The sequence below is a fragment of the Amblyomma mixtum genome, chromosome 3 (genome assembly GCF_055824585.1).
Source record: "Amblyomma mixtum isolate Tamu chromosome 3, ASM5582458v1, whole genome shotgun sequence".
In the NCBI taxonomy this organism is placed as follows: Eukaryota; Metazoa; Arthropoda; class Arachnida; order Ixodida; family Ixodidae; genus Amblyomma; species Amblyomma mixtum.
In genome coordinates this window covers 255,304,887-255,332,873 of record NC_143014.1, presented here as the reverse complement: position 1 = coordinate 255,332,873, position 27,987 = coordinate 255,304,887, and the positions used below count along the sequence as shown (strand labels likewise).

Here is a 27,987-nt window from a genome sequence, read left to right as displayed (position 1 = left end):
GCCCTTGCATAACACTGTGCCGAATTTCCAAAAAGCGTACTGTACTCTATTCTTGGTACTTCTTATTTGTTTCATTTATTTAAATTTCAAGAATTACAATACAATTTTTAAATTTATATTTGTGAATATATTTTTTGTTCTAATTTCAGTCATTCCACTATGCTACTTCAACGCCTGACACCTTTTTCCTGCGCAAATAATTCGTTGGCATTCACCACTGTACCTTGGCCAATCTCCCCGCGCGTGTATGTGCCATTTTTACTGAGGGAGAAGACAAAGAAGAAAATGATCCCTCGCGGTCCTCATTCCCATGAACCCTGTGATTCGAGCGGCGCGAGACTTCCAGGGGACGCCATCTTGAAAAATAATTCCCTCAAAGCAGATCGCCAGCTATGTGCTTCTACGAAGGCCCTGCCGACAGGCCGGCTGCTAAGCTCCTTCGAAATGCATCCATATTCCACAGTACGGTGGGGAATAGCGGGCACAGCGCAACACGTGCCTCGCGGTCATCGCGGCAGCCGTCGGTCGCTATGCTCGCCAATCGCTTCGTCGCCTCAGCCGGACGCCGGAACAGCACCCAAGGCACCAAAGCCGCTGATGACTGCCAGCCCAGCGCGGTAAAGGCCAAGGGGATCGTAAGCTCCGAGAAGCGCCCGCGCGGGAGGGCAGCATGCATGGCGGAGCCGTCAGCCCCCCCACGAGCGACCTGCAAGGTAACATTGGTTCCAAGTCTTGCCTTTTGAGTTACCTTGATCCACATGTATTATCCTCGAAATTTTTATTTCGCACATTGTATCCAGGAAATTCGGTGAAAGCGTGTATTTATGAGGGTTCCACCTGATATCCTCTGCAGAGTTTACAAAACAAGTTACACGCACCAGTGTTGTTGAAGAACAACCAGATGATAATGCATTGTGAGGAGCGCTGGTCAATCAACGCGAAATTTTTGGCGCTTTGTGCTCGGCACGAGCTACTCGGTGCGAGCGAGAGTTTGGTGAACGCAGTGACAGGGAACATATTTTGCGTGCAAAGGAATAGTTTGAGGCTCTCCTCTCGTTGTGAGCACATGTGACTGAAGGCACCGTCTTGCGTGTGCAATAATTAGTCTTACTGAAAAGTTGGAACAGAGTTATACAGAAAGCAAATAAGGCTTTCTCGAAGACCAACTGGCATGGGAGATGCGCGGTGAATATGTGTTTCCACGGGCATGAAATGAATTGTTATTCACTACGCAGTGCTGGCGCATTTCCACGTTATCGCACACCTGAGCTTGCGCTCAAAAATTTTATACTTGGCGCAAGATAGGGTTCCCTCCTTGCATGCTTTTTATTTTGAGTAAAAATGCTTCCAGCAAGGCGTAATTCTTGTTCTCGTTGTGAATGAGATGTATGAAGTGTCGTGAGAATTTTCGGGATAACAATATTAAGAGCAGTTCAAGGCGCACCCGTTAGGCGATTATTCTTTACTTAGAATAGAGAAGGTCCTTCGATTTGCCTTTCTATCCATGGAGTTTACTTTTCATGCACAATATATTTTAGCGTTTACAAGGAGCCAGCCATTGGCAGCCATATTGTTGCATACGCCTTTGCGACGCCTCAGGTACAGCCAACGGCGGAGTCAATGTCCCTATTTTCCAGTGGTGCCAGCGGCCTTTCCTGCGCTTCAAGCATCTCCGCACCTGACGGGGGTCCTCAGGAGATGGCAGACCAGGGGGCTGTCGTCACTATCTTGACAGTGAAGTGCTGCAACCTGGGCGGCGCCCGAGAGCGGTGCGTCGGATGTAGAAGGGGCATTTTGGCCATGGCTCTACTGCTGCTGCCACTCCCGACAGCCTCCGTAAGTCGCGTCTGAAAGACGGGAGCGGTCTGCTCCTCGTGGCTGTTCCGTGGAGATTCTATGGTAAAAATCTACACAAGAGGAAAGCGGTAGCCGAGGCTGTATACACCTGTGGAGTCTATACGAACACGCCTAGTACGACCATTAACCGGAAGAAGGAGCACGTAGTTTTTCCGCTTTTATGCAGTTTTCAGCCCTAGCAAGCAAAGCTTTAAGCCGCATTTATGGCCACTAGGCTATGTTGGGAGCAAATATTCCTGTTATTTACTTAAGTCTCGGACCATACCTGATCAATTGAGTGGCGCCAGAAGCACATTGTAAAAAGGTATGACGTTCACATTGTTGCGGAATCGCCGCAAAGCTACCGTGCTCTGGGTTGCACTACGAATCGACGCTGGGCATAACTCCATCCAGTTAATGTTCTGGGCAAAAACATACTCTTTCCCTTTTCTGTCTATGCTGACGTTTTTCTGCTGGCAACAAAAGATGCATTTATCGGGTAGAATACTGGATATGTTATTTTGCCGCCAGTCTAATAAAACTCGTGACGTCCTTAGCGAAATGTTCTGGTTAACACCGTTTCGAAATTAATGGCTATGTAGAAAAGTGGAGTCAGCGCACGGAGTTTACTTGAGATTTTGGGCAGTGATGGGCACTCTAGTATTTAGTTTCTGGTCTTTTCGAGCTTATAAAAGCTCCGATTCCGGTGCGTGTGGCTTCAATGTTATTTGAACGCTGTGCCCAGGCGATGCAAACCAGGTTCTATTTGTCCTCAGGTCTCCCTTAATGCGTCCCTGAGAATGTTTCGGAATTTAAATTAAGCAAGCCCAGTACGTAGTTCGCGCCTTTATGATCATGACTGCCGAGCATTAGATCCATGCGCGCCCTGAAAGAGGGTGAAAATTCAAATGAGCGTTACTTCGCAATCTTTTGGCGAAGCCAACCTCCTCATTTTCTATGCTGGCAGCCATAGCTTCGCTCTGACGGCACAGCGAAGTGCATTACATTGGTCCATCATTGATTTATAGACGAATGACTGACGGCGTCTAGGCTGCTAGTTTCTGTCATTTTTTTTTTGCTGCGCTGTTCCCACGTAAATAGAACCATACATTAATTCGTTTTCCTGGGTCGTTTACGTCTGACTGGGGATTACTCTGCCCTATGTTCATGGTTCACCACGTTCACTTTTTTTTTCTATTTTACCGTGCACGTTGGCGCACCGCCTTGGCAGGAGGCTGCTTGCCCCTTTCCGTGAACGCACCCTGCAAAACTTGTAATCGTGCCACCCAGACGATTGACAGAAGCCGATTCTGGTAGGGTATGGCAGAGAGAACGGTGGTGAAATCGCCTGATTACGATGTCTGCAACTGTGCTGTTAATAAATATTTGAACACATTCTGGCGTCAGCGCGTTCGAGAAACAACGCTTGACAACTGGCGGAGATGAGCAGAATTGGACAATAGCCATTTTCTGCAATTCTATTCGTACGAGGTTTCGTTCAGTGCTCCAGAGGCCGAATTCTGCAGTTTAAACACAGGAGCGTGTTCACGACTGTCATACTGGCCTCCATTATAACACATTGGGTGGGGTTGATGTTTCACTTTTGAACTTATTGCAAGATACCAGTTGAGGTGAAAAGGGCTTCACAAAGATGAAAGAAGACAGTTTAAAAGATTTAATACGGAAGGTAAAAGAATCACTCCGGCGAACACATTGCGCATTGCACTTGTCCGTTCAGTCGCACATAACGAAGGTCGTCCGCTTAGTAACCAAATCGCTGATGGACGCCCAATGCGATCCACGGCCTCCTTCGATGCTGTTTTGCTGAATTCCTCTCTATAAAAGCATGCGGAGATGGCGATGAAGACGGGGGCAGGAGGACAGGGATAACTCTAGACGCAGCCGTTCAACACCTACTGCTAAATCGCCCTTCAACAAGCACTCAAAAATTATTGTAAGGCCTGTTAGGAGCTACAAGTCAACACAAGCTGAAGCACTAACTCACAGCTCAGTGAAACATGCAATACGTTTGATTACTCAAGTATTAAAAAAAATTCCGGACATTGATCCGGGAAGTAAGCACGTTGCGTGAAGTCCTGCTGCGATCGAGAGGAAAAGCTATGGAGATCTTTTCTTTGCCGCGCTGGAAGACGCGGAACGTGTGGAGCCGACCCCGTGCAGCGCGCACAGTTGGTGCCAGCTCCATCCTGCATAACCGGAAGTGCACCGGCGATGTCTTGCGCGTCCGCAGATGCTGTTCGCTGGTTCAGGCATACACTAATGGATTTCTAAACTACACAAGCAGCAGGCGCCTTTGTCAAGCATCGCAATTTCTTGGTTCTATATAAACGACTTTCATCGGACCTGAACTGGTGATACCCCAGCCTGCTTTTGATTGCGGAGTAGCAACCACGGTACTGACCCCTCATTTCGGTTGTGATTCACAGTTGCTCGTTTCTGATTTAGACAGCAAACGCTGTAGCATTATATTGCGCTCTTAGGGACAGGCCACGTTGTTTCCTTTTGCGGAATGTATCAGGAGGATCAGAGTGACTGCTGCTGTTCAGGATGGCGAAAATGGTCAGTAAAACTACGGGTGGTAAAAAAGGCTTTGTTTTTTTTTCTTACGCCTAGCCTTCATCATATCTATAAACTGTATCATTTATTAAGCAAACTATACAGTTATTCTGCGCCCCGCCGCGGTGGCTCAGTGGTTACGGCACTCGGCTGCTGACCCGCAAGACGCTGGTTAGATTTCGGCCGTGGCGGCTGAATTTCAATGAAGGCGAAACGCCAGGTGGTCCGAATTTCCGGAGCCCTTCACCACGGCGTCCCTCATAGCCTGAGTTGCTTTGGGACTTTAAACCCCAAATAAATAAATAAACCAAACATTTATTCTGCTTATGGCTAGGTGTTTATGTACCTGTTGAAGTGCGAGCATACATAAGAAGAACCGAGAAAACGTGTGAATCTGTGGAAAATAGCCGCTTCATTAGTAGACGTAACGGCCGCTCTGTATAGTTTCTCTTACCTTTTGCTTTTTCCGCAAATAGAAAGGAGCTGATCCCAGAGACTCCTTAGTTTATCCATGTTGTTTATGGGCAGCCCTTTATCAGGGGCTTTTGTTCGGTTACGATTATCGTGTGCAATTGCAGTTCATGCCTTTATTTCACAGAGTGGGTCTTCAAAGCCCTCGCAAAGGGGAAATAACCTTTGGGGCAGTTTTCATGAAGCGATGGGACGCACACAATGACATGGTCGTGTATATACAACTGCGGGCAGGATAATATGAGGCAGGATTTGACGATCAAACTCCTCTCTCGCCTTACGTCGGGAAAATTTTGTGGAACTTTATGCACATGTCAGCTGATACTACTGCAGCCGCGGCCTATACGCGCAAGAAACCTTTTTTTTTCTTTAAGGAACGGGCGAGAAAACTTCCATCGCCGATCTTTCCTTCATATTATTTTTACCACGCTTATCTATATATATATATATATATATATATATATTACCATGTCATTGTGTGCGTCCCATCGCTTCATGAAAACTGCCCAAAGGTTATTTCCCCTTTGCGAGGGCTTTGAAGACCCACTCTGTATATATATATATATATATCAAAATTGATTTCTTGCACTCTGATTAATCAATATCAGATAAAGTCAACCGAAATTGAAAAAAACATCATCATCATCATCAGCCTGTCTACACCCAATGCAGGGCAAAGGCCTCTCCCATGTGTCTCGAATTAACCCTGTCCTTTGTCAGTTGCCGCCACTGTATCCCCGCAAACTTCTTACTCTCATCCGCCCACCTAACTTTCTGCCGTCCCCTGCTAAAAAACATAACATAACAGGATTTAATTCACGACAGTTTGGCTGGAGGGCCAGATTTTTTGAAAAAGGCTGTCCCTCCAGCCGAAATGTCGCGAATTAAGTCCTGTAATGTTTTTGAATTTCGGGTGACTCTATGTGATGTGTGTGTGTGTGTGTGTGTGTGTTTGTGTGTGCGTGCAAAGCTAAAACTCGAAAGGGAGTGAATTAGGTTCGTTGTTAAACTGGTAAATAAAAGCAATGCACCGTTTTTTGCTTCGGTTTGTGAGCGGAGCTCGAAAGCCGTTCTGTTCGCAGAGTGGCTCAGCTCAAGAACAAGCGCTAAAACCTGAAACCTGATTTCATGCATTTGCTCTAATCATGCTATACGATACGAAGGGAATCGCACTCCCAGGATTATATTTTTACTTTGCGGTCCCAGTAACTTTATGACATCAGCGTCTTGAAGCTGTAGGCCTACTGTCTAGAATTCTCACCTTCAGCTGACTAGAGTGATATTTTAAGCAGTGACAGTGGCACGCATTGCACGAAAGAAGTCTGATGCTTAAAAGGAAACCCCAACTGATTACATGAGTCGTGGGTGGCCGACGAGTACGGTTAACAGCGAGTAGACCGAACTCTTGACGCAACACCTAGAGTCAAAAGGTTATGGAAGGCAATATTTGGTTTCAACACCGTGCATCCATGCATTTTGGAGTAGAAGTGTGCGCCTTTACTGTAGATTAAAGATTACACCATGTTCCAATATGTCAGCAGTGTTATGTCTTGGGCGCAGAGAGATTATATTTATTCGCTTGAGTCCCTTCGATAACGTTTTGACGGCGGGTATTTGCAATGAAGTTCCTCAACATCCTTGTGCTAAGTCTCGTCCTGTTTTTGGAAGCCTAACTCCTTTTTGCGGCTCCAAGCATGCCCCGCTTCTCACAACAATTAATAAGTTACCATCACTTCTGTTAAAACCAAAGCCAAAATAAAGAAAAGCGGACACGGTCGTAAACCGGAAAGCATTGCCCCACTATGCTGGAACCGAAATTTCGGAGGGATCCTCATCCGGAAGAAAACTATGCTTCTGTGTGTAGCTCTGTATTATGCTGCACCATGTGACAGCGCTGATCTGGAGTTTCCTATCTTGAAAACAACGTTTGAGTGATTTTAATTTCAGCCAAACAAGTTCACTTACCACCGCCTTTTATTTCTTTCTCACTTGCAGAGGCTGCCCAGAGAGAGCTGCTCGGCTTCCTAGGCACATGCGTCCAGCCTGGAGCAGTCACGAAGACAGGCGGGAGCAGCTTCCCTCTTAATAATAGTGTAACATTTCTACCATAGTGGATTGAATGTAGTTGTAAATATTTATGTAATTTATTAAACGTAGGTATGCATTTACCGTCTATTCATTGTTTTAAGAACCGAGCAGAACTCTGGCAAACTCAGGAAGAATTGAAGATGAAGATTATCATGATTCCTAATGCCGCCAGGGCACCTGTGGCCAAAGAGCGCCATTGCACAAGGTTCTTTTACTTCCATTCAAGGTGGGGTTAAACACCTTTTTCCGAGCATTTCACCCTACATAAGCCGAGCACCACGCAGGATAAATCTTGTAGCCATTGTGTCACCTTTAGGTACCCGGCGGTACTGCGGAATCTCAGGAAGAATTAAAGCATAGTGTTATGCACGATATTTTATAGACGAAGTTGCAGCAAAGATAGCGTAATTGGTACGTAAAGTACGCATAGGTACTAGAAGTATACTCATGCTATGATGACTGGTTCCTCTAATAGCGCATACGTACAGTCCCGTCAAAAGTATACAGCACAAGGGGTTTGATTCTGAGCTGTTTACTGCGGCTCACTAAGCACATCTAGCAGTCCAAAGGTTGGGAAAACTAAGGACGCATAGCTATTCCTCTTTCGTGAGATTACGGTCGCAGAGGACGCATAACGAGGCTGACTGGAGGCCTCACAAGAAAACGCCTTGGATGGATGAAAAACTATTATGCGAGTTTGGACAGTGCAAGGTCTCAGGACCACCGCACAGCCCTCACACTACGTGCGTGTGTCCAGGCCACGTAGGGCCATGGCAATGGCACCCCGGTTCACACAGTGAAGTTGCGTGTCCGGGTCCTGCGACGCAAGGAGGGCCTCCAATTCCTAAACAGCAGCTCTTGCACGTCATATCGGTTTAGTTGCATCGAAATCCAACCACTTTTATCAATTCCCGCTGTAGGACATCCCAGAGCAGTATTAGGTCTGTACTAAGCGTGAAGGAATGCTGAATATTTTCTGGAACACCACATAGGCGACATTTTGCGAGGACAAAATAAGGGGGTTTTTCTCTAGCCGTAGCTCACCGGGCAATCTCTCATTGAGCCTTATATAAAAGAAAACCTTTGTATAGAGCGCGAGAGCCATTTTACGTACGCTATTAAGTACATCATGGCCAGTACGTCATGACAGCGGTACATAGCCGCAAGGTAAAATGTAGATATCAAACCGTTGTAGAACTGCTTCAGTGACACTGCAAGAACTGAAGGAAAAAGAAAACCAGTAAAAACTCAACCGAAAAATTGACCTGATGCATTAACTGTCATAAACAAGGACGATTAGAAATATTAAAATGCGTAGTAGGATAGGCAAAACATTATGTCAGTTTACTTGCAAGTACGCAGGCACTACCGAGTATGACATATCTCGGCTATCGCCGCGGCCTGTCGCACAAGGTGCGCATATATAATGGCCTTTCGCGTTTTCCGGTGGATGTAGTTTTAATCATCGCTCATCCATTCGTCCTGCAGCGTGAATGTTGGCAAGGACGGCAAAGTGAAAAACAAGTTGTGAGGAACGGATAGGCGCAGTCAACCGCGATCGATAGACTGTTCTGGCATCACCTACTTTTTTTTATGTTGGCTGTGGTCAAATGTAACCAAGCGCGCCCTCACCTGCTCTGAAAAGCTAGGAAAAGTGGCTGATGAAGGAGGCCCAAGACTTCAGTGGGCCAACCACCGTCTATGAGCCGTCCTATAGGATTCGCTACGCCGTTTTTACAATACATTCGATGCTTACATCTGCTCTCAACGACGAGATATAATGCATTTTTTGTTGTTTCATCTCACATATTTTTCCAGTTTATTACTGCGCTTCACTAACACAATGTAAGCATAGTATGCGCTAGAACAATCAGGAGGCTTGAAAGCTACTGGCGCCCCAGAAACTCTAAGTAATCAGCAGTTCCACTTTTAAAATACCTATTCAATTATGCTACGCATGTCTACTTTAGAAGCCCGCTAGACTCACCAGATTGCTCCTCTTGAATACGTGAATTTTCCCTCCGGTGAACGTGGCCGGGAAACCCGGAGCCCCTGGCGCTTACTCAGGAAGGAAGTCGTCGGTCGGCAAGCACGGCTTTGCGTATCTACAAGGCACATGCGTCCAAGGGATGTCGGTGGAGAACCGGATGAGCGAGTTGCGCAGACAGCAGTCTTATGGGTGAAATATTCGGCGCATCCAGGCGTCGGTGGTTCAGTGGTAGAATACTCGCCTGCCACGCGGGTGGCCCGGGTTCGATTCCCGGCCGATGCATAATTTTTTCCTCTTTTACTCGATATCATTCCGGTAGCAAACAATTGAGTTTCAGGCGTTCATTCGGTAACCTCACTTCTGCACCACGCGCACCGCACGTGATGGAGTGATCTAAGTCATCCTTCTAGCAAATAGTGTTTATCGTTGGTTGCTCTTGCTTTCAGGAATCGCTTTGAAGAAAAATTGGTTTACTGTGGGGCCCGCTGTTAGGAACGAAGGTGAGAGAGGAAAAAATCCATTGCGATTACACCCATGGTAATGTGAATTATCAGCGCTAGTCCGTCCACTTTGTCGTTTTGCAAAGTTACATTCGCTTTGAATGCTTCCACCGTGCTTGAGTACGTCGTGCTGCTTTCTGTTCGGGATCACAGCGAGTGCTCAATGGTGTGAGAGATGTGTTGTCACGGGCTAGAGCCTTTTGTCATACAGCAGATATGCGGCCAGCGTTCTGACATTATCTGCCCTCTGCTCGACCAGCTTTTTCATACCAGACCGTTCATTTAATGAGGGTGGCAAAAGTACCCGAAAGTGGCTTCTAAAGGTTAATATAAAGAATCAAAATTGTGAGTTTCTTTTAGAGCCATTGGGCCCAGTAATGTCTGAGTTCTTGCGTTTAAAATGACTTGGCACGCACGTATGCATGCTTCTGTGCATTTAGCATAAATACATGGGTGTACTCTACTTTTCATTGGGATTCCGGTCGCACTCAACGCTACCTGAGCCGTAGCCGAGACGCGTAATGAATCAACGGGTAAGATCCAAGAAGTTTAAAGGTGAAGAATGCGTTTTTCCTACGGAAGTTGCGCACACCCTGTAGAAATCGGCGGTTTTTCCTTGCGAAGGTTCGTTTGCTGGTCGGATCAGGGGCGTATCCAGGGGGTATGTTTCGGTGTCAGAACACCCCAAAAATTTTCTGAGCGCTGCATCTGCCCCCATTCCCCCCCCCTCCCCCCCCCCCCCCGCTTTTCCACCTTTTTTCGCCCTTGCTGTTTACACACTGTATCGATATATTAAAATGCAAAAAAACTAAAATAAGAAGAGTGCCTCCTTATTCACGAAAAGAAGTTTGCTATAGGTTGTCGTGGCTCTATAATAGGAAGTGGAAGTTAATGCAGAAAAGACACACTCTTCGTCTCCATCGCACGACGTATGACACTCTTTTTAATTGCAGGCACAGCTCAGACAATTAAACACTCCTTTTATCGCCAGGCTACTTCTTCACCCTTTGCACTGTCCTTTTAAAGCGCCTGGTCGGTCGGGCGCACGTTCACATGCATGGAGTTGGAAGGTTTGACAAATTCCATTTGTTCGCAGTTGCTCACTTTGTTGTGAAGCAGATGCTTTTGTGTTGGTGTATGTCATGTGCAAATGCTGTAAATAGCCGTGATTTTCCGTACGAGGTTTTTTTTTCTGCAAAAATAAACGTTCTTTACGAATCAAGTCCTTGGAGTCCTGTGGGCACTCCTATTTTTATGTTGATGTTACAGTTAACCAAACAACTGACCCTTCTGCTGTATTAAAGCCGGAAACTAAATTAGATATACTGTTTGGCCGCAGAGTCTCTTCAATTTTATTTTTTTACCGGTGGCGTATAACACCTCCCGAAAAATATTTCTGGAGACGCCACTGCTTCGGATCATAGGTTACCATGTCGGCAGTTAACTTCGTGATCACCGTATGCGAAGTATACTTCACACACTATTACTGAAGATATTTTGCGTTTCATCTTTGATTTGAGTTGATTGAGATAAGCCACACATATTATCGGAACCCGGTCCTGGCGAATTGAAGCGATGTCCCGAGTAGTGACCACTTCCTAGAAAACAAGCAGTGACAATCCCCTTGATGAGCTAGGTGTGCGGCTGCCTCCACAGGGAGTAGGAGAGAAGAGGGCTAGAGAGAAGAGGCTGGCGAGATGCGAGGAGTGGAGAGCAAGGAAGAAATACCCGATTGAAGATCTCCTGGCAGTCGAGCTCTGGACGCCACGTAGGTGTCTCAACTTCAAACCTGTCACGAACGCTTTTCAAATATTGAATCAACATATGTACACACGAAAATGCGGCGAACCGATGCCAACCCGTGGTCTATTGGTCCGCTGATGTCCGAGTGGTGCCCTTAACTTTATTAGCAGTGTTTCCAAGACGGAGAGAATTATAAAACATTGTAATCCCGCCTCCATCAATATAACAGTTTGATCCCCGAAACTATAGGCCACACAATGCATACGCAATGCATACTCATCGCACGCCCTTTCCGACGGACTTTCAACGAGTTGGTCGCACTCCTGCGCCGTCGGTCGATCGTTGCGAACTGCTCGGCCATCAGCGAATAGGATTTCGATGTAGGCTGGCTGCTCGCATTTGTGTATCTGTTAACAAGCACAAACGCTCTAAAATTTTTTACCGAATATGAAAATGCACGACAGCTCAATTAAATTATTCACGATTATAAAATAAATACATAATAAGATGTCTGACGTTCATATTGGTCCCAAAATTTCTTGACTGATGTCGCTAGCATTTGAAATAGCGTCTTAGATTGGCGTCGCAAAGGTGTTTCGACTGGAACGTATTTTATCGTGCGCGTGGCGCACGGAAACGGGAGTACCACTCTACACAATTTTAAAATGGTCAGATTTTTAGTTCAACATCGCTTTAGCGACCTTGGCTCATAGAACTGCAAGCATGGTGGGGAAGGAAGCTGAGGTTTAATATCAAGAAAACGCAAAGAATTTCCCTCAGGGATCTCCAGTGTGAAGGCAAGGGCGAGACCATTTTCTTTTTAAACCTTGAGCAGGTCATTCACAGCCTGCAAAATTTTGCTTAGGGCCGCCGCCAGACAGGAATCAATAAACATTCAGTTCTTTCGTGCGCACTTAATCCCTAGAGGCGGGTGATCTAAAGAGTTGTCAGCAAGCATTTCGCCAATTATTCATGTTTAAGAAACAAAATGGAAGGGAACGCGAACGGAAGAATGGCCAACAAATGAACGAAATAATTCTGCCTCCAGAATTTCTTTGTAGCTATTCATTTTGACGTCTTATCGATTCTCTATGCAACATTAATGGCATGTCGTACGGCTATGAGGAAGTCAGCAATTAAGGCGAAGCTCGCAAACCTCTGTGGAGGAAAAAATTCCGCGCGAGGCACCTCCACGTCGAGTGTAGAGGCTCCACAGTTAAGGCTGTGATAGAAAACAAAAGGAGAACGGTTTTGGTGATAGCAAGAGCGTTAGCAGCAAAAAAATGCAAACCTGCCGTTGGGAGACCTGCGGAGATATTGGTTGCTATAGTGAAATCTTACAATGTAAAAAAAAGTGATTAGCAATATAGATAAGTTAGTTAATATAGCCGAAGAGTTCTACACAAATATATACAGTGGCCAATGCAATCAGAACATTAATGAGAGTGACAGTAGCGCACAGCAATGGGGCATCCCGCGACTAACAAAGAAAGCTTTAACGTGCACTGACATCGCACAGTACACGGGCCTCTGGAATTTCGCCTACATAGAAATTCAGCCGGGTTCAAAGCCTGCCGCGGGGGCTGAATGAAAAATCAAAACAAATATTGGTGTTGTGTATGCGGCTTAAAGTCCCAAAGCGACTCAGGCTATGAGGGACGATATAGTGAACGGCTTCGGAAATTTCGACCACCTGGGGTTCATTAACGTGCAAAGACATCGCCCACTACACGGGCCTCTAGAATTTCGCCTTCATCGAAATTCGGCCGCTGCGGCCGGGATCGAACCCTCGTCTTTCGGGTCAGCAGCCGGGCGCCGTAACCACTGAGCCACCGCGGCGGGGCCGAACAAATATTAAAATGCTAATTACGTGTCAGAAATTGGACTGAATGAAAAGGGGTGTAATGGTGCTTCACTGTACTGAAACAAATGGTGTGTATGTGTAGAAGTGGCCTAGCATCCCGTGCTCTGTAAGCTAGATAAGGATCGATGATAGGTAATCGACAATTGGGATTGTAATCGGCGATTGTTATCGGTAAAGTGATTGTGGATTGGTAATCGCTAAGAAACAAGAAAAAAAAAAGAGGAAAAGGAGCTACCGAGAATCTCACGCAGCGGAAGTTGTACGTCCCATTACTTAAAAAGATATAATGCGCGCAAACCAAGACAGGACGAAAGAGAAGGCACGGACAAGAGAGTCGTCTCATTACGCCTGGCCCTGAGCATTGGCAATGCTCAGTATCGTGAATGCACCTCACGCCTTTCGTATTTGAATCAATATTGTTTTGCAAATGTGTGTCGTAACATTGTTGTTGTGTAAACAGGTTGCTCGGACAATTCCAATGCTTGCTTGGCCATCCTCCTTTATTTACGGCACATTCCGCAGCATCGATGCGATGCGTGATGTTTGTTCAGGCCCTTGAGCCGGCCCCCCTCAGGACGCTCGTCGCTGATTGCGCTCGCACGTATGCACCATATGCCGGTGTAAAGGAAGAATACACACCACAAAACTAATTTTAGTCTTGTTACCATTGTCACCCAGACTTCGCGCACTTTTACGTGGGAAGCTCCCAGACACCCTTAGAGCGTGTGGGGGTAGCGGTCTCGGACTCTAAGGAGATGCCCTCGACTCAGCGTGGCAAACTCAGCGGAGACCAGCCACCAAGTGACAAGAGGTTTTTGGGCGTTCGGTGCCCAGCTTTCGCTGGTCGCAAGCCAGAGAATGGGTCGGAGCCAAAGGTTTACAAAACAAAACAAGGTTTAGATAGCAAAGAGACGATACAGAGGATTTCACAATCACTAGTACAAACACATACAAAGTGATTATCAAAACAATGCAACTCGTGCAAAGTTAAACTCAAGAGAGAATACAATACAATGGCAATATTGCACCTAAAGTGCACTAACACAGGAGAGAGAGGTAAACAAACAAAACACAATTTGTTCACCGGGCACTGCGGCAGTCCGACGACCAGAGTTCCACGACGACGCCGTCCCGCAGACTGGCGACCGTTGCCTCGTTGGTCCGATGCTGGCCGAGAGGTGTTTTCCCGGGAGTCGAACGGGCGCGCTTCGATGAAGCTTAAACGGCGGTCCGGACTGACTGATAGCGGTCAACGTCCTGTTTTATAGGCTCGCTTTCACGTCTGTTTGTTTAACGCGCCAGGGTAGGCGCGCACATACACGCAGCATTTGCAGTGCTGTCTCCCTTCTCTCTTCTCACTGGCCGCGCGTCCCCATTGGTCAGAGTCAGGAGTCGTTTCGCGAAGGTTCCAGCGTGTTCTAGCGTGGCGCCGTCGTGGCGGCGTCGCCGACGTCCGAGTGCAGAGGAGGGGGTCGTGACTTAGTGCACGCAAGGCTACGCCCTTTTCCTCCGGTCAGCAGTAGAACCGACTCGCATGTTCGAGAATAATCGGCGGGGATGACTCATTTCCTCGGCGCACGCCGCGGCGGTGGAGAGAGAGGCACGCGCTCGGCGGGGGCTTTCCCTCTCCCCCGTCGGGCTCGCGCCGGCGAGACGCCATGCGCGCGGCGGTTTTTCTTTGTTTGTTCCTAAAATGCGCCGAATTTTGTGAGAACCATGAAGGACAAAAAATTTCGGTATCTAACTGAGAGTAAATTTTGTGGTATTTTGTCCCTCTACGCTGTGCAATCTACAAATGGCTGGTTGAAAAAAGACAATGAACAACTAGAACGTTTCTGTTGACGCCGAGCATATAACCGAGACGGCGGCACTACTTAGACAACAGAGTGATTTCAAATGCGTGCTTACGTTCTAGCAGCACGACGTCGCCGTGACAAAATCCGCCTTCACCGCCGTGGCCTCCACCGCTCAAATGTCATTAGATGTTACTGTTCACCCCTCACGTCTTTCGGAGCGAAGCTATTCAACAATGAAACAAGGACGACAGGGTTCCAGCATACTTGCACTGGACGTACGCATGGAAGGTGATGTTATCTTCGATCGTAGATTGATCAAACAACACGAGGAAAGGCACACAAAACTGTATAACACAAATTCAACGAGGACTAGCGAGTGCCAACGTGTTTTCGCAGCTACCTTCATCGTCTCACACTCAACCCAACCGCAGGAGAGAAGAAAAAACCTGTTCCGAACAAACGCAGGAAAGGCGTGGGAGCACTCCTGCATAACGTCACCGCGCAGCGGCCGGACACAATGAACGAGTACAATCGGAGCCTCCTGTCCACTTCATGGAAGCGTCGAAGGGAGTGTGGGGTCGGGAGGGCGACTTCGGTAGTGGCTTGTAGAGTGAGCGCCTCCGCGCCATTTCGGGGAAGGGGGCTGAGAGGGACAGGACAGACACAGAGGAGTCCTCGAGGAAGGAACAAAGGTAGACAGAAATCCAGGGTTGAGCAAGTTTTGCATCTTAGCCCGCATGTATTTGCGTTGAGACCTAGGTGGGCGGCCCAGTCTGTGTAAGCTCATGCCTAGCCGACGAAGGACCCATTCAGGCACGAAGTGGGCAGCCCCAGCGTTTTGTACCAGCACTGCACCCATAAGGGACCCATGTGGGCTTATAGACCTTATGCGAAATGCACTGCGATCTAGCGGTCGCCGCGCGCGATGCGTCAAGTTGGAGGATAGCCGCCGCATTCACAGCACGTAGTACTGGTAAACGCTCGTAACGCGCGCTGGAGTTTCACCGTCCTCAATATGCCCCCATATTGCTCATTGCCTTGCTGTACGAAGAAGGGCACAAAGAGGCCCAGAGAAAAAAGGCAAGAGGGCTTGACTTGAGCGCATTTCTATTTGTGGACTGCGATCCCCGACATCGGCGGCACAAATGTTGCAGAACCGTCGCTACACTCGTTGCGTCGGACGAGTGGACGAAGGCGCGAAGTGCCCTTCGAACTACTAACCACGTACGATAATAGACGAACCGGCCATTCCGACGACGATCCGGAGGAAAAAATTAACTGGTGCCGTGACCAGGATGATCAGTGTTTCAAGTCAACTGGTGCCGTGACGAGGACCAGTGTTTGAAGTTAACTCCCCCCTTCTATTACTGCCATATTTTGCCGTACCTTGCGAAACATATGCCCGCAAAATTCCTGCATGGTTTTCTTGCTGGCCACCTGCAGAATTTTCCGCATCATATTGTTTTCACCACTGATGCGCCCAGGAGCTTCGAGAAGGCGGCGATTAGGATATATTCAAAGGATTTGGCTTGGAGCTATTCTGTTTGTATTCCTAATTATACTCCTGTATTCGTTGCAGAGTTTTGGCTATTGGATCGGCTATTCACAAAATTCCGAGGCATGCAGCATGGGTACTTATCCTTCCAGACTGCCTTTCAGTTTTAGTCTCTCTCCAAACGTCCGGCAACTCTCTATTGAATCGTTCGCTTAGGTTTTTTGTGCTACGCACTGTAAAGGAGGTCCGTTTTGTCTCAGTACCTGGTCATTCGGCTGTCTATTTTAACGAGGTGGCTGATTTATTGGCAAGGTCAGCTCTCAGTGCCCCTCTAATCTACCGCGTCCCTCACCTCCCTCTGTTGGAGACTCCCATGCTTCCAACGGTTCCAAAATATCTCAACCAACTTGGATATTCCGTTGGTGAATACCGTGGATTTTCAGCTCTGAAATTACCCATGGAATGTCCGGTCGTGTAAATCAAGCATGCGGGAGGTATCAGCGACGCTTCTGCAATGCAGAATCCCCCACCTCAATTTGTACTTATGCAGATGAGGGTTCGCTACGATAAACCTTTGTGACTCATGTGGAGAAGTAGAAACAACACAACATTTTCTCCTCTATTTCCGGAGGTTTCACATTTGAGAGAAAGCAATATTTGGAGGTCCCACTTTCTAGGTTAGGATCCCCTGTGTCTCTAAAAGTTCTTCTCTCGTTCCATGCGAGAGCCAAGGGTACCTTTAAGATGCGTTTGCGGTAACCTGCATAACTACATCATTGAAACTTGTCGGTTACGTTGTTAACTATGCAAAACCTGTGCCGAATTTCCAAAAAGTGTAAGGTACTCTATTCTTGGTACTTCAAATGTATTTCATTTATTTAAATTTTAAGAATTAGTATATATTTTTAATTTTATAGTGCTAACACTATATATATTTTTTTTCTAATTTCAGTCATTCCACTGTACTACTTCACTGCCTCACACCTTTTTCCCGCAGAAATAGTTGGTTGGCATTCACCACTGCACCTTGGCCAATCCCAGCGCGCGGGTATGGGCCATTTTTACTGAGGGAGAAGAAGAAGAAGAAAATGGATCCCTCGCGGTCGTCGCGGAACTCTGAGATTCCTTGAGGCCAACCAACCAACCAAATCTGAGATTCAAGGCGCGCGAGACTTCCACTGAACGCCAACTTGAAAAATAATTCCTTCAAAGCAGATCACCACGCTGTGTGCTTCTACGAAGGTCCTGGCGACAGGCCGGCTGCTAACCCTTACAAAAATGACTTTTGAGCTTCTGTTGACGCCTTGTCGAGCTCCTGTTGAATCAACTGGAAACCCACATGAACTCAATGTATGTTGAGCCTACACACACCTGCTACACGGAATTTTTGTTGAGCGTACTCAAGAGATTTACTATTGAGCAATTTATGTTGAACTTAAGTTGAATCATCACAAGACAGCCGTTTCTAAGCCTAACTAAATGAAATCATTTCGACATGCATCGTGTAAACAGAACCTGATCACATTACACATATCAAGAACGCACGCAACACCCGTCAAAACTCTCATAAACCGCTCAAAGTCATTTTCTTGCAAAGAAAAAAGTGCAATATGCTCATTCAGGCATACCTACTTCGGATGATTCGTATGTGCTCTCATAAAAAAGGGCGCTTATTTATGCTTTATTTAAGTTGCTTATGAATGAATCAAGGTCGTCAAATAATAGACCGTTGCATATGAGCTTCATTACTTCTACTACACATAAAATAAATAAATATTAACAGTAGTAACTGACATAACTTTGCTGATCGGCAGTCTACAACCTGCGCAGGTCGGCACACCCCTGAGTAGGACTATATAAGGGCGAAGCCGAGGCTGCACTTAAGATCGTAAGATGAACTCTGTCAGTTTTTTCTATAGCCTCGTGAGCAGTACTGTCCCATGCTCTTTAACTGATGGATGTGTAGGGCTAAGGTGTATATATGTATGTATATATATTGATGTACATACGTGTTTGTGCGTATGTGAGGAGCACTACGTCACAGGGGATGACGGCTTCACGTTAACGAGAAATTGCAGCAATAAATATGAATATACCACCGAAAATTGCATTGGTAGTCGGTCCATCTAGCGCAATACGAATGTATTCCAGAATTTTTTTGCTTTTTTACCCCAGCCAAGATTCAGAATGGCGTGTTGATTCACTCCCGTAATTCCAACATGAATTCAACATGAACGCAAAGCAGAAATTTCATTGAGAATGCTCAACTCTAGCACAGTGGCCACTTTTCCAATGAGTTTCAACTCGGCCTCAACAATTCACCAACACTAGCCCATCCTGGTCACAACAAAAATTCAACATGGCGTGTTGAGTCTGCTCATGAGAACTTCAACACTGTCTCAAGAAGCATTTTTGTAAGGGAAGCTCATTCGAAATGCATCCATATTCCACAGTACGTCGGGGAACAGCGTTCAGAGCGGAACACGTGCCTCGGAGTCACCTGGGCAGCCTACGGTCGCCATGTTCGCCAAGCGCTCCGTCGCCTCAGACGGAGACCGGAACAGCACCCAAGGCACCGAAGCCGCTGGTGAATGCCAGTCCAGCGCTGTAAATGCCAAGGGGATTGTAAGATCCGAGAAGCGCCCGCGCGGGACGGAAGCGTGCAGGGAGGAGCCGTCAGCCGCCCCCCGAGCGACCTGCAAGGTAACATTCGTTCCAAGTCTTGTGTGCTGAGTTACCTTGATTGACATGTATTATCCTCGAAATTTGTATTTCGCACCTTGCATCCAAGAAATTCGTTGAAAGCTTGTATTTATGAGGGTTCAACCTGATATCCACTACAGAGTTTACAAAAGAAGTTACACGCACCAGTGTAGTTGAACGACAACCAGATGTTAATGCATGGCGAGGAGCGTTGGTCAATCAACGCGAAATTTTTGGTGCTTTGTGCTCGGCACGAGCTACGCGGTGCGAGTGAGAGATCGGTGAATGCAGTGACAGGGAACTTATTTTGCGTACAAAGGAATAGTTTGAGGCTCTCCTCTTGGTGTGAGCGCATGTGACTGAAGGCACCGTCTTGCGTGTGCAATAATTAGTCTTACTGAAAAGTTGGACCCCAGTTATACAGAAAGCAAATAAGGCTTTCTTGAAAACCAACTGGCATGGGAGATGCGCGCTGAATATGTGTTTCCACGGGCATGAAAATAATTGTTATTCACTACGCAGGGCTGGAGCATTTCCACGTTCTCGCACACCTGAGCTTGCGCTCAAAAATTTTATACTTGACGCAAGATAGACCGCACGGTTCTCTTCTTGCATGCTTTTTATTTTGAGTAAAAATGCTGCAGCAAGGTGTAATTCTTGTTCTCGTTGTGAATGAGATGTATGAAGTGTCGTGAGAATTTTCGGGATAACAATATTAAGAGCCGTTCAAGGAGCACCCGTTAGGCGATTATTCTTCACTTAGAATAGAGAAGGTCCTTCGACTTGCTTTTTTATCCATGGTGTTTACTTTTCATGCACGATATATTTTAGCGTTGGCAAGGAGCCAGCCATTGACAGCCATATTGTTGCATACGCCTTTGCGACGCCTCAGATGCAGCCAACGGCGGAGTCAATGTTCCTACGTTCCAGTGGTGCCAGCGGTCTTTCCTGCGCTTCAAGCATCTCCACACCTGACGGGGGTCCTCAGCAGGTGGCAGCCCAGGCAGCTGTCGTCACTATCTTGACAGTGAAGTGCTGCAGCCTGGGCGACGCCCGAGAGCGGTACGACGGATGTAGAAGGGGCATTTTGGCCATGGCTCTACTGCTGCTGCCCCTCCCGACAGCCTCCGTAAGTCGCGTCTGAAAGACGGGAGCGGTCAGCTCCTCATGACTGTTCCGTGGAGATTCTATGTTAAAAATCTACACAAGAGGCAAGCGGTAGCCGAGGCTGTATACAGCTGTGGTGTCTATACGAACACGCCTAGTATGACCATTAACCGGAAGAAGGAGCGCGTAGTTTTTCCACTTTGATGCAGTTTTCAGCCCCCGTAAGCAAAGCTTTCAGCCGCATTTATGGCCACTAGGGTATGCTGGGAGCAAATGTTACTGTTGTTTACTTAAGTCTCAGACCATACCTGATCAATTGAGTGGCGCCAGAAGCACATTGTAAAAAGGTATGACGTTCACATTGTTACGGGTTCGCCGCAAATCTACCGTGCTCTGGGTTGCACTATGAATGGACGCTGGGGATAACTCCATCCAGTTAATGTTGTGGGTAAAAATCGATTCTCTCCCTTTTCTGTCTATGTTGGCGTTTTTCTGCTGGCAGCAAAAGATGCATTTAACCGGGTAGAATACTGGATATGTTATTTTGCCGCCAGTCGAATTAAGCTCGTGACGTCCTTAGCGAAATGTTCTGGTTAACACCGTTTCAAAATTAATGGCTGTGTAGAAAAGTGGAGTCAGCTCACGGAGTTTACTTGCGATTTTGGGCAGTGATGGCGACTCCGGTATATAGTTTCTGGTCTTTTTGAGCTTATAAAAGCTCCGAATCCGGTGCATGTAGCTTCATTGTGATTTGAACACTGCGCCCAGTCGATGCAGACCAGCTTCTATTCGTCCTCAGGTCTCCCTTAACGGGTCCCTGAGAATGTTTCGGAATTTAAATTAAGCAAGCCCAGTACGTAGTTCGCGCCTTTATGATCATGACAGCCGAGTATTAGATTCATGCGCGCCCTGAAAGAGGGTGAAAATTCAAATGAACGTTTCTTCGCAATCTTTCGACAAAGCCAACCTCCTCATTTTCTACGCTGGCAGCCATGGCTTCGCTCTGACGGCACAGCGAAGTGCATTCCATTGGTCCATCATTGATTCATAGACGAATTACTGACGGCGTCTAGGCTGCTAGTTGCTATCGTTATTTTTTTGCTGCGCTGTTCCCACGTAAATAGAACCATAGATTAATTCCTTCTCCTGCGTCGTTTACGTCTGACTGGGCATTACTCTGCCCTATGTTCATGGTTCACCACGTTCACTTTTTTTTCTATTTTTCCGTGCACGTTGGCGCACCGCCTCGGCAGGAGGCTGCTTGCCCCTTTCCGTGAACGCACCCTGCAAAACTTGTAATCGTGCCACCCAGACGATTCACACAAGCCGACTCTGGTAGGGTACGGCAGATAGAAGGGTGTTGAAATGGCCGGATTACGATGTGTGTTATTGTGTATCTTGAAAATGTTTTGGCCACAGCGCGTCCCAGAAACAACGCCCGACAACTGGCGGAGAAGAGCAGAATTGGACAGTAGGCATTTTTCTGCAATTCTATTCATACGAGGTTCAGTTTAGTACTCCAGAGGCCGAATCCTGCAGTTTTTACACAGGAGTGTGTCAGGAACGGCCGTCATACTGGCCTCCAATGTGGGGTTGATGTTTCCCTTTTGAAGTTATTGCCAGATACCACTAGAGGTGAAAAGGGCTTCACAAAGATGAAAGAAGATGGCAGTTTAAAAAAATTTAATACGAATGGTAAAAGAATCACCCCGGCGAACACATTGCGCACTGCACTTATCCGTTCAGTCGCACATAACGAACCTCGTCCGCTTAGTAACTAAATTGCTGATGGACTCCCAATGCGATCCACGGTCTCCTTCGATGCTGATTTGATGAATTCCTCTCTATTCAAGCATGCAGAGATGGCGACGAAGACGGGGGGAGGAGGACAGGGATAACTCTAGGACATGGCCGCTGAACACGTACTGCGAAATCGCCCTTCATAAACCACTAAAAAAAATTATTGTAACGCCTGTTAGCAGCTGCAAATCAACACAAGCTGAAACATCAACTCACAGCGCACTGGAACATGTATTACGTTTGATTACTCAAGGATTAAAAAAAATTCCGAACCTTCATCCGGGAAGTAAGCACGTTGCGAGAAGTTCTGCTGCGATGGACAGGAAAAGCTATGGAGATCTTTTCTTTGCCGCGCTGGAAGACTTGGAGTGTGTGGAGCCAACACCGTGCAGCGCGCACAGTTGATGCCAGCTCCATCCTGCATAACCGGAAGTGCACCAGCTATGTCTCGCGCGTCCGCAGATGCCGTTCGCTGGTTTAGACATACACTCATGGATTTCGCAACTATACAAGCAACTGGCGCTTTTGTCAAGCATCGCAATTTCTTGGTTCTGTATAGACGACTTTTAGTGGGCCTGAACTGGTGATACGCCGGCCTGCATTTGATTGCGGAGTAGCCACCACCGCATTAAGCCCTCATTTCGGTTGTGATTCACAGTTGCTCGCTTCAGATGGAGACAGCAAACGCTGTAGCATAATATTGCTCTCTGAGGGACAGGCCACGTTGTTTCCTTTTGCGGAATGTATCAGGCGGATCAGGAGTGACTGCTGCTATTCAGGATGGGGAAAATGGTCAGAAAACTACGGGTGTTACTTAAATTTTTAGTTCTTGTTTTTTTTTTCTTACGGCTAGCCTTCATCACATCTCTAAACTGTGTCATTTATTAAGCAAACTATACAGTTATTCTGCGCCCCGCCGTGGTGGCTCAGTGTTACGGCACTCGGCTGCTGACCCGCAAGACGCGGGTTAGATCTCGGCCGCGGCGGCTGAATTTCAATGAAAGCAAAATTAACAAACTTCTAGAGGCCCGTGTACTCCTGGATGTCATTGCATATTAAAGAACCCAAGGTGGTCGAAATTTCCGGAGCCCATCACCACGGCATCCCTCACAACCTGAGTTGCTTTGGGACGTTAAACCCCAATAAATAAATAAACCAATCACTTATTCTGCTTATGGCTTGGTGTTTATGAACCTGTTGCATTGCGAGCATCCATAAGAAGAACCGAGAAAACGTTTGAATCTGTGGAAAATAGCCGCTACATTAGTAGACGTAACGGCCGCTCTGTTTCTCTTACCTTTGGCTTTTTTCCGCAAAGAAAGGAGCTGATCCCAGAGGCTCGTTAGTTGATCCATGTTGTTTATGGGCAGCCCTTTATCAGGGGTTTTTGTTCGGTTACGGTTATTGTGTGTAATTGCAGTTCATGCCGTTATTTCGCAGAGTGGGTCTTCAAAGCCCTCGCAAAGGGGAAATAACCTTTCGGGCGGTTTCCATGAAGCGATCGGACGCACACACTGACAGAGTCGTTTGTATACAACTTCGAGCGTGATAATATCAGGCAGGCTTTGGTGAACGAAGTTCTCTCTCGTCTTACCTCGGGGAAATTTTGTGGAACTTCATGCACGTGCGAGCTGATACCACTGCAGCCGCGGCCTATACGCGCAAGCAACGTGTTTTTTTCCCTAAGGAACGGGCGAGAAAACTTCCATCAGCGATCTTTGCTTCAGATCATTTTTTGCCACGCTTATATATATATATATATATATATATATATATATATATATATATATATATATCTATATATATATATATATATATATATATATATATATATATATATATATATATATATATATGGCCGCCGCGGTAGCTCAGTGGTTATGGTGATCGGCTGCTGAACCGAAAGACGCGGGTTCGACCCGGCCGCGGCGGTTGAATTTCTTCGGAGGAGAAATTCTAGAGGCCCGTGTTCTGTGCGATGTCAGTGCATGTTAAAGAACCCCTGGTGGTCGAAATTTCCGGAGCCCTCCACTACGGCGTCTCTCATAGCCTGAGTCGCTTTAGCACGTAAAACCCCATAAACCAAACCAATAAACCATATATATACATATATATATATATTGATTTCTTGCCAGCCTTTTCCGAGAAAGGCTGGCTCGCCAGCCGGAACGTCGGGAATTAAATCCTGTTATGTTTTTGATTTTCGGGTGACTTTATTTGATGTGTGTGTGTTTGTCTGTGTGTGTGTGCGTGCGTGCAAAATTTAAACTCGAAAGGGAGAGAATTAGGTTTATTGTTAAGCTGGTAAATAAAAGTAACGCACCGTATTTTGTTTCGGTTTGTGAGCGCGGAGCTAGAGAGCCGTTCTGTTCGCTGAATGGCTCAGCTCAAGAGCAAGCGCTGAAACCTGAAAGTTACTGTCTGATTTCATGCATTGCTCAAATCAATCTATACGGTACGAAGGGAATCGCACTCCCAGGGTTATCTTTTTATTTTGCGGTCCTAGGAACTTTATGACATCAGCGTATTGATGTTGTACGCCTACTGTCTAGAATTCTCACCTTCGGCTGACTAGAGCGATATTTTAAGCAGTGACAGTGGCACGCATTACATGAAAGAAATCTGATGCATTAAACGGAAACCCCAACTGATCACATGAGTCGTGGGTGGCCGACGAGTACAGTTGACCGTGAGTAGACCGAACTCTTGACGCAACACCCAGAGTCAAAACTTTATGGAAGGCAATATTTGGTTTCAACACCGTGCATCCATGCATTTTGGAGTAGAAGTGTGCGCCTTTACTGTAATTTGAAGATTACACCATGTTCCAATATGTCAGCAGTGTTATGTCTTGGGCGCAGAGAGATTATATTTATTCGCTTGAGTCCCTTCGATAAAGTATTGACGGCTAGTATTTGTAATAAAGTTCCTCAACATCCTTGTTCTGAGTCTCGTCCTGTTTTTGGAAGCCTAACTCCTTTTTGCGGCTCCAAGCATGTCCCGCTTCTCACAACAATTAATAAGTTACCATCGCTTCTGTTAAAGTCAAAGCCAAAATAAAGAAATGCGGACACGGTCGTATACGGGAAAGCGTTTCCCCACTATGCTGGAACCGAAATTTCGGAGGGATTCTCATTCGGCACAAAACTATGCTTCTGTGTGTAGCTCTGTATTACGCTGCACAATGTGGCAATTAACGCAGATCTGCAATTTCCTATCTTGAAAACAACTTTTGAGTGATTTAAATTTCAGCCAAACAAGTTCACTCACCACCACCTTTTGTTTCTTTCTGACTTGCAGAGCCTGCGCAGAGAGAGCTGCTCGGCTTTCTAGGCACATGCGTGCAGCCTGGAGCAATCACGCAGAGAGCCGGCAGCAGCTTTCCTGATAGTAATGGTGCAGCTTCTCTACTGTAATGGATTGGATGTAGTTGTAAATATTTGTGTAATTTATTAAACGTAGATGTGCATTTACCGTCTACTCATTGTTTTGAGAACCGAGCAGGACTCTGGCAAACTCAGGAAGAATTGAAGATGAAGATGATGATGATTCCTAATGCCGCAAGGGCACCTGTGGCCAAAGAGCGCCACGGAACAAGGATTTTTTACTTCCATTCAAGGAGGGGTTAAACACCTTTCTCCAATCATTTCACCCTAAATAAGCTTAGTACCAGGCAGGACAAAATCTTGTAGCCATTGTGTCACCTTTAGGTACCCGGCGGTACTGCGGAAAGTCAGGAAGAATAAAAGCGCCGTGTTATGCAGGATAATTTAGAGAAGAAGTTACAGCAAAGATAGTGTAATTGCTACGTAAAGTACGCATGGGAACTAGAAGTATATTCATGCTATGATGATTGGTTCCTCAAATAGCGCATACGTACAGGCCGCGTCAAAAGTATACAGCGCAAGGGGTTTGCTTCTGAGCTGTTTAGCGCTGCTCATTAAGCACATCTAGCAGTCCAAAGCTTGGGAAAACTAAGGACGCATAGCCATTCCTCTTTCGTGAGATTACGGTCGCTGAGGACGCATAACGAGGCTCACTGGAGGCCTCACAAGCAAACACCTTGGATGGATGAAAAACTTTATTATGCGAGTTTGGACAGTGCAAGGTCTCAGGACCACCGCACAGCCCTCACATTACGCGCGTGTGTCCAGGCCACGTAGGGCCATGGCAATGGCACCCTGGTTCACACAGTGAAGTTGCGTGTCCGGGTCGTGCGACGCAAGGAGGGCCTCCCATTCCTAAACACATGCTCTTGCACGTCATATCGGTTTAGTTGCATCAAAATACTACCACTTTTACCAATTTCCGCTGTAGGACATCTGTGAGCAGTATTACGTCTGTACAAAGCGTGAAGGAATGCTGAATAGTTTCTGGAACACCACATAGGCGACATTTTGCGAGGAAAAAATAAGGGCGTTTTTCTCTAGCCGTAGCTCACCGGGAAATCTCTCATTGAGCCTTGTATAAAAGTAAACCTTTGTATAGAGCGAGATAGCCATATTACGTACGCTATTAAGTACATCATGGCCAGTACGCCATGACAGGGGTACATACCCGTAGGGTAAACTATATATATCAAACCGTTTTAGAACTGCTTCAGTGACGCTGCAAGAACTGAAGGAAAAAGAAAACCAGTAAAAACTGAACCGAAAAATAGACCTGACGCATAAGGTGTCATAAACAAGGACGATTAGAAATCTTAAAATGCGTAGTAGGATTGGCAAAACATTATGTCAGTTTACTTGCAAGTACGCAGGCACTACCGATTATGACGTATCTCGGCCATCGCCGCAGCCTGTCGCACAAGGTGCGCATATATAGCGGCCTTTTGCGTTGTCCGGTAGATGTAGTCTTCTTCATCACTCATCCATTCGTCCTGCAGCGCGAATGTTGGCAAGGACGGCAAAGTGAAAAACAAATTGTGAGGAACGGATAGGCGCAGTCAACCGCGATCGATAGACAGTTCTGGCATCACCTACTTTTTTTTATGTCGGCTGTGGTCAAATGTAGCCAAGCGCGCCCTCACCTGCTCAGAAAATCTAGGAAAAGTGGCTGATGAAGGAGGCCCAAGACTTCAGTGGGCCAACCACCGTCTATGATCCGTCCTACAGGATTCGCTACGCCGTTTTTACAATAAATTCGAAGCTTACATCTGCTCTCAACGACGAGATATAATGCATTTTTTGTTGTTTCATCTCACATATTTTTCTGGTTTATTACTGCGCTTCACTCACACGATGTGAGCATAGTATGCGCTAGAACAATCAGGACGCATGAAAGCTACTGGCGCCCCAGAAACTAAGTAATCAGCAGTTCCACTTTTAAAATACCCATTCAATTATGCTACGCAGGTCTACTATTGAAGCCCGCTAGACTCACCAGATTGCTCCTCAGGAATACGTGAATTTTCCCTCCGGTGAACGTGGCCGGAAAAACCGGAGTCCCTGGCGCTTACTCAGAAAGGAAGTCGTCGGTCGGCAAGCACGGCTCTGCGTATCTATACAAGGCACATGCGTCCAAGGGATGTTGGTGGAGAACCGGATGAGCGAGTTGCGCAGACTGCAGTCTTACGGGTGAAATATTCGGCGCATCCAGGCGTCGGTGGTTCAGTGGTAGAATACTCGCCTGCCACGCGGGTGGCCCGGGTTCGATTCCCGGCCGACGCATACGTTTTTTCTTTTTTACTCGATAGCATTCCGGTAGCAAACAATTGTGTTTCAGGCGTTCATTCGGTAACCTCACTTCAGCACCACGCGTACCGCACGTGATGGAGTGATCTAAGTCCTCCTTCTAGCAAATAGTGTTTATCGTTGGTTGCTTTTGCTTTCAGGAATCGCTTTGAAGAAAAATTGGTTTACTGTGGGGCCCGCTGTTAGGAACGAAGGTGAGAGAGGAAAAAATCCATTGCGATTACACCCATGGTAATGTGAATTATCAGCGCTAGTGCGTCCACTTTGTCGTTTTGCAAAGTTACATTTTCTTTGAATGCTTCCATCGTGCTTGAGTACGTCGTG

At 46.6% G+C, this 27,987-nt stretch overlaps 2 non-coding genes across 2 annotated transcripts; both read left to right on the top strand.

The window, feature by feature from the left end:
* The first annotated feature begins 9,173 nt into the window (after positions 1-9,173).
* TRNAG-GCC (transfer RNA glycine (anticodon GCC)) lies at positions 9,174-9,244 on the top strand. The gene has a single exon. It is a non-coding gene; the product is annotated as a tRNA-Gly (tRNA).
* An 18,324-nt stretch (positions 9,245-27,568) lies between these two features.
* TRNAG-GCC (transfer RNA glycine (anticodon GCC)) lies at positions 27,569-27,639 on the top strand. Its single transcript has one exon. It is a non-coding gene; the product is annotated as a tRNA-Gly (tRNA).
* Positions 27,640-27,987: the final 348 nt, after the last annotated feature.